The sequence below is a fragment of the Colobus angolensis genome, unplaced genomic scaffold (genome assembly GCF_000951035.1).
Source record: "Colobus angolensis palliatus isolate OR3802 unplaced genomic scaffold, Cang.pa_1.0 Scaffold32, whole genome shotgun sequence".
Classification (NCBI taxonomy): domain Eukaryota; kingdom Metazoa; phylum Chordata; class Mammalia; order Primates; family Cercopithecidae; genus Colobus; species Colobus angolensis.
The window spans coordinates 6,028,648-6,035,723 of NW_012116488.1; the positions used below are offsets into that span (position 1 = coordinate 6,028,648).

General features: G+C 41.8%; 1 protein-coding gene across 1 annotated transcript in view; it reads right to left on the bottom strand.

The window, feature by feature from the left end:
* Positions 1 to 7,076, bottom strand: part of EML1 (echinoderm microtubule associated protein like 1) — a 208,273-nt gene that overhangs the window by 13,788 nt on the left and 187,409 nt on the right. The gene's annotated exons all lie outside the window — the stretch shown is intronic.

The following is a 7,076-nucleotide window of genomic DNA, read 5'->3' on the forward strand; positions in this document are numbered from 1 at the left end:
CCACCACCACCACCACCACCACCACCACCACTGATTGGTGACTGTTAGAGAAGCAGAAAGCAAATGCATTATCTCAGAAACTGGAAAATAAAGTGAATGAAATCAAGCATTAATCCTGACTTTCCTGTATGAACTCTACCACTGAGTACCAAAACAGTAGATGAAGGAAAGTTTCTCTTCATGGAAGTACTATATCTAATAAACGAAGAAGAAAAGCTAACCATGGAAATCAATAGTTGGCAACATTTATGGTTCTTGGCACTGGGTATCAACAGCTGCTAATGTCACAAAAAGTGAGAGAAAGCCATTATGTGCCTCCTAAAGGAAAAATACAGCAATACACATAGAGCTTGAATATGACCAAGCCTCGATATCCAGAAATCACTTTACAGGAAATACAGGGGACAGAGAAACACGTGAAATACCACCACAAAGATGCATTCAGCAAAATCCATTGTGGAAAATGCTACAGGACAAATGAGTCAGTTTCATCAACAAATTTACTGTAATAGAGGGAGAGAGAGAACACCTATGGATTAACAGAAACTAATAAGTCATATCAACCAACTATCATTGTGTGGGCCTTTTTTTGTTACCTGGTTTAAACAAATTGTTAAAAAAATGTAAATCGAAAATGTGAACATGCAACTGGTCATCTGATGATATTAAGACATCAATGCTAATTTGGGTTGGGGAGGAGACAATGATATTGTAGTTATATTAAAAATAAGAGGGCAGGTCTGGTGCTGTGGCTCACGCCTGTAATCCTAGCACTTTGGAAGGCCAAAGATGGGGGTGGATTGCTTGAGCTCAGGAGTTCGAGACCAGCCTGGGAAACATGGCAAAACCTCATCTCTACTAAAAATACAAAAAAATTAGCCAGGTGTGGTGGTGCATGCCTGTAGTCCCACCTACTCGGGAGGCTGAGGTGGGAGGATTGCTTGAGCTTAGGGGTGGAGGATGCAGTGAGCCGAGATCACGCCACTGCACTCCAGCCTGGGTGACAGAGTGAGACTCTGTCTAAAAAAAAAATGGCAGAGCTGGGTACAGTGGCACATGCCTGTAGTCCCAACTATTCAAGGAACTGAGGCTGTAGGGTACTATGATTACATCTGTGAGTACCCACTACACTCCAGCATGCAACATAGTGAGACTTCATCTCTAACAATAAAGAAGCCATTAAAAAAAAAAAAAGAACTGCTGGGGGCGGTGGCTGATGCCTGTAATTGCAGCACTTTGGGAGACTGAGGCGGCCAGATCACTTGAGGCCAGGAATTTGAGACCAGCCTGGCCAACTGGCAAAACCCTGTCTCTACTACAAATACAAAAATTAGCCGGGTGTGGTGGTATAAGCCTGTAGTCCCAGCTACTTGGGAGGCCGAGGCAGGAGAATTGCTTGAACCTGGGAGGCAGAGGTTGCAGTGGGCTGACATTGTGCCACTGCACTCCAGTCTGAGCAACAGTGCAAGCCTCCATCTCAAAAAAAAAAAGAAAAGAAAAAACAAAAACCAAAAAACCCAAAAAATAAGAGGGCAATTCTTCTAGCTGTGGCCAAATGAGAAGGTTGGCCAATCCTCTCCCCATAAGGCAATTATGAAATTCTATAGAACTGACAAAAACAACAATTTCCATACTCTGTAAATTGAACAAAGACATGAAAACCTGAGAAGTGTTTATGTTTGAAAACCTTCTCAACTTCAGGTAAAAACAGGGTGAATCTATCGTGTTCTTCCCTGGGCTGCCCTCACTCCTTTGCAGCAGCTGGGCCAGCACAGGGGTCCTGGCAGGGAAGAGCAGGTTCTGAGGACCACGTGCCTGTTGCAAAGGGGCTCACTCCATATGGAGCCCGGGGCAATAGTAGCACTGGGATGGAAATGCCCATCTCTAGGGCAGTTGGGTGGGGAGGGCCAAGGTTTCTACTCACCTGAGGTTACGGTTATTGTATGGGTGAGTGTATTCCTGGCGGATGGGGAGGCTGGTGCATGCACAGTGGAGGCAGGAAAGGATCCTGGCTATTCAGACACCCTTCCGGCCAGTCTGAGTCTGCACATGTGCATAGAGGAGACGTAAAAGGGCAAGTGGAAAGTAAAAGCCAGGCCCACATGGAAATGGCCTGAACTTCGAACATGCCCTTCTACCTGCCCACAGAGCCACTGGCAGAGGACGGAGCCTTACTGGCTTAAGTTATTTGTGCATAACCTCTACCCAATCATTCATTCAAACTACATGAAGCAAAAATAGAGAAATTTGGTGGCTCCTGCCTGTAATCCCACTTTGGGAGGCTGAGGCAGGAAGACTGCTTGAGCCCAGGAGTTTCAGTTTAGAGACATGGGAATACCCTGTCTCTAAAAAAATTAGCTGGGTGTAGTGGTGCATGCCTGCAGTCCCAGCTTCTTAGGAGGCCGAGGTGGCAGAATTACTTAAGCCCAAGAGGTCAGGGCTGCAGTGAGCTGTGTTCGTGCTAGTGTACACCAGCCTAGGTGACAGAGTGAAAAAAAAAAAAAAAGAGAAATCTGAATAGACTTATAAGAAGTACAGAAATTGAATTAGTAATTAAAAACCTTCCCACAAAGAAAAGCCCAGTTGGTTTCAGCAAATTCACATACATTCTGTCAAATATTTTATATAAAACCAACTTTTCACAAACTCTTCCAGAAAACAGAGGAGAGAATACTTCCTAATTTACTCTGGAAGGCTGGTAGTACTCTCATAACTGAGACACACAAAAGATACCACAAGGAAAGAAAACTATACACCAATATCCCTTAGAAACATGGAGGCAAAAATCCTTAATAGAATACTAACAAACATATGTAAAAGGGATTATATACCATGATTAAGTGGAATTTATCACAGGAATGTGAAGTTGGTTTAACATCTGAAAATTAATAAATGTAGTGATATTAATAAAGTAAGATGAAGGATGAAACCCACATAATAATCCTAACGGATGCAGAGAAAACATCTGCTAAACTCCAATCCCAGTCACGCTAAAACCTCCAAACAAATTAGAAATAGAAGGGGGCATCTTTATCCCTCAGGATGAAAGACTGAATGCTTTTTCTCCTCAGAAAAACAGAGGAAAATTAATAAAATATAGTGATATTAATATAATAAGACTGAAACAACTTTCTGTGGTTTCAGTAACCTGTGGTCAGCTGTGGTCTGCAAATATTACGTATAATACAGTATTCTGGAAGAGAAACCATACTCACATAACTCTTATTACAATATATTGTTATATTGTTCTTTATATTGTTCTACTTTACTATTATTGTCGTTAATCTCTTACTGTACCTGATTTATACATTTAACTTTGCCGTAGGCATGTATGTATAGGAAGAAACAGTACACATAGCGTTTGGTATTATCCATAGTTTCAGGCACCTGTGGGGGGTCTTGGAAGGTAGCCCTTGTGAATTAGGAGGGACTATTATACTAAAACTAATCAAAGAAGTTTAGAAAGGTCACAGGATATAAGATCTATGTGCAAAATTCAATCCTTTTTTTACATTCAGCCAACCAACTGAAAATAAAATTCAGAAAACAATTCCATTCACAATGGCAGAAAAAAAAACCAAACTTACTTTGGAATAAATTTAACAAAGGAAGTGTAAGACTTGTACACCAACAACTATAAAGCATTGCTGAGAAAAAGGAAAGACCTAAATAAATAGAGAGACATTCTTTGCTCATGATTAGAAGAGTCACTATTGTCGAGGTGGCAATTTCCCCCATATTGATCTGTACATTAAACATAATCCCTCTTACAATCCTAGCAGGCTTTTCAAAGTTAGAAATTGACAAGTTGGCCTAGTGTGGTGCCTCACACCTGTAATCCCAACACTTTGGGAGGCCGAGGTGAGAGGATCTCTGGAGGTCAGGAGTTTGAGACCAGCCTGGGCCACAAAGTAAGACCCCGTGTCTACAAAAAAAATTTCAAAAAACAAAATAATAAAAAAAGACAAGCTGATCCTAAAGTTTATATACAATTTTCCATATAGTAGGAAGCTAAAATGGCCAACAAAAACAATGACACTACTCAATTTCAAAATGTCCTCTAAGGTCATAGTAATCAAGGCTGTGGGTTACTGGCACAAGGATAAACGTAGGTGAAGGGGACAGAACTGAGTATCTGGAAATAAACCTTTACATTTATGATCAATTGATTTTTGACAAAAGTGTCATTGATAATTCAACAGGGAAAGGCTGTGTTTTCAACAAAAAGTGCTGGGACAACTAGATATCTCTATGCAGAGCAAACAGGCTCTTCCCTCTCACCATCCACAAGACACAAGTCTTGTGCACTCTTGTAACTCTTGCGTAATTAACTCAAATGGATCATAGACTCGAATGTAAGGGCTAAAACAACTCTTCTAAAAGAAAGCACACGAGGAAATAGTCGTGATCTTGGATATAACCCAAAGGCATGATCCACAAAAGGAAAACTGATAAACTGAACTTCATCAGAATTAAAAGCTTTTGTGCTTTAAAAAACACCGTGAAGGGCCGGGTGCGGTGGCTCACGCCTGTAATCCCAGCACTTTGGGAGGCCGAGACGGGCGGATCACGAGGTCAGGAGATCGAGACCATCCTGGCTAACACTGTGAAACCCCGTCTCTACTAAAAATACAAAAAATTAGCTGGGCGCGGTGGCAGGCGCCTGTAGTCCCAGCTACATGGGAGGCTAAGGCAGGAGAATGGTGTGAACCCAGGGGGCAGAGCTTGCAGTGAGTGGAGATCACACCACTGCACTGCAGCCTGGGTGACAAAGCGAGACTCCATCTCAAAAAAAAAAAAACCAAAAAAACAAAACAAAAACAAAAACCCCGTGAAGAAAATAAAGGCTGGGCATGGTGGCTCACACCTATAACCCCAGCAGTTTTGAGAGGCCAAGGCAGGTGGATCACTTGGGCCCAGGAGTTTAAGACGAGCCTGGGCAACATGGCAAAACCCTGTCTCTAACAAAAATACAAAAATTAGCCAGGTGTTGTGGTGTGTGCCTGTGTTCCCAGCTACTTGGGAGGCTGAGGTGAGAGGACTGCTTGGACCTGAGGTTGAGGCTGCAGTGAGCCACGATCGTGCCAGTGCACTCCAGCCTGAGTGACAGAGCGAGACACTGTCTCAAAAAAAAAAAAAAGAAATAAAAGATAAGCCATACATTCAGAAAAAATATTTGCAAATCATCTACCTGATAAAAACTGTATATATGGAATATATAAAGAGAACTTACCACTCAACAGTAAGACAAACAGCCCAATTAGAAATTGGCAAAATATCTGAACAGATATTTCACCGAAGAAAGTATTGGAATGACCTAATATGCACATTAAAAAATGCTCAATATCAGTAGTCATTAGGGAAACACCAATTAAAACCACAATGAGATGCCATTACACCCTCTTTAGAATGACTATAATCAAAAAGACAACAACAAGTACTGGGAGGATGTGATGATATTAGAACCCTAGCACACGGCTGGTGAGAATGTAAAACAGGACAGGCAGTCTGGAAGTTTCATTAAATGTTAAACATAAGTTTACCATACAATTCGTCAATTCCACGCCTAAGCATTTACCCGAGAAATGAAAACAAACACAAAAAGGCATACACATGAATGTTCATAGCATTATTCATAATAATAAAAAACCAGAAACAATCTAAATTCATAAGGCCAGGGTGCAGTGGCTCACGCCTGTAATCCTGGCACTTTGGGAGGCTGAGGTGGGTGGATCACCTGAGGTCAGGAGTTCGAGACTAGCCTGGCCAATAAGGCGAAACTCCATCTCTACTAAAAATACAAAAATTAGCCAGGTGTGGTGGCGTGCACCTGTAATCCCAGCTACTCGGCAGGCTGAGGCAGAAGAATCGCTTGAACCTGGGAGGCAGAGGTTGCAGTGAGGCTCTGTCTCAAAAAAAAAAAAAAATCCATCATTAACTGATGCATGGATAAACAAGATGTAGTATACATCCATAAAACGGAAAACTACCCAGCAATTAGAAGGAATATACTACTGCTATGTGCATAGTAACATGGATTAATCTCAAAAACATGATTCTATGTGAAAGAAGTCAGATGCAACCAACTACATATTGTAGGAATCCATTTATACGACATGTCCAGAAAAAGCAATTTTTGGAAACAGAAAACAGATCAGTAGTTTCCTCGGACCAGGGGTGAGGGTGGAGGTGAACTGCTAAAGGGCATGGAGGAAACTTTTTGGGTGATGAAAAGGTTCAAAAACTGGACTGCAGTGACGGTTGTTGCATAGTTCCACAAGCGTATGAAGAATCGATGAGTTGTACATTTATAATGGCTCATTATTGTATGTAAATTATTCCTCAATAAAGCTGTTGAAAAGAGTCCTTATCTTTTTGGGATATATACAATTATTAACACATGAAATGATGAGATGTCTGGGAACTGCTTCAGAATATGGGAGGCGGGCGGTGGGTAGGGCTACAGACGGAGGAAACTGGCTGAGAGCTGATCATCGTTGAAGCTGGCAGATGAGTACATGGGGTTCATTATTCTATTCTGTTTAAATTTGTCTATGTTTGAAATTTTCCATAACACAAGCATAGTGACCCAAAGGAGGGAAAAGAACCCTAAATGCCACAATTATGTGCATGTCTAATTTAAAATGTACTCTGAGGAGGCTTGTGAAATTTTTTCTTTAAAGACACGGACACAGAATCTCAATTCTGTTGGGATTTTAAAGTAGTGGATACGATAGTAAAGATCTGGAATCAACCCAAATGTCCATCAATAGTAGACTGGACAAAGAAAATGCGGTATATATACACCACGGAATACTATGCAGCCATAAAAGGAAAACGACCATGTCTTTTGTGGGGATATGGATGGAGCTGGAAGCTGTTATCCTCGGCAAACTAATTCAGGAACACAAAACCAACACCGCATGTGCTCATTTGTAAGTGGGAGCTGAATGATGAGAACACATGGGCACACTGGGTGGGGAACAACACACACTGCGGCCTGCGGGAGGGTGGCGACGGGGAGGGAGACCATGACGAACAGCTAATGGGTGCTGGGCTTAATACGTGGGTGATGA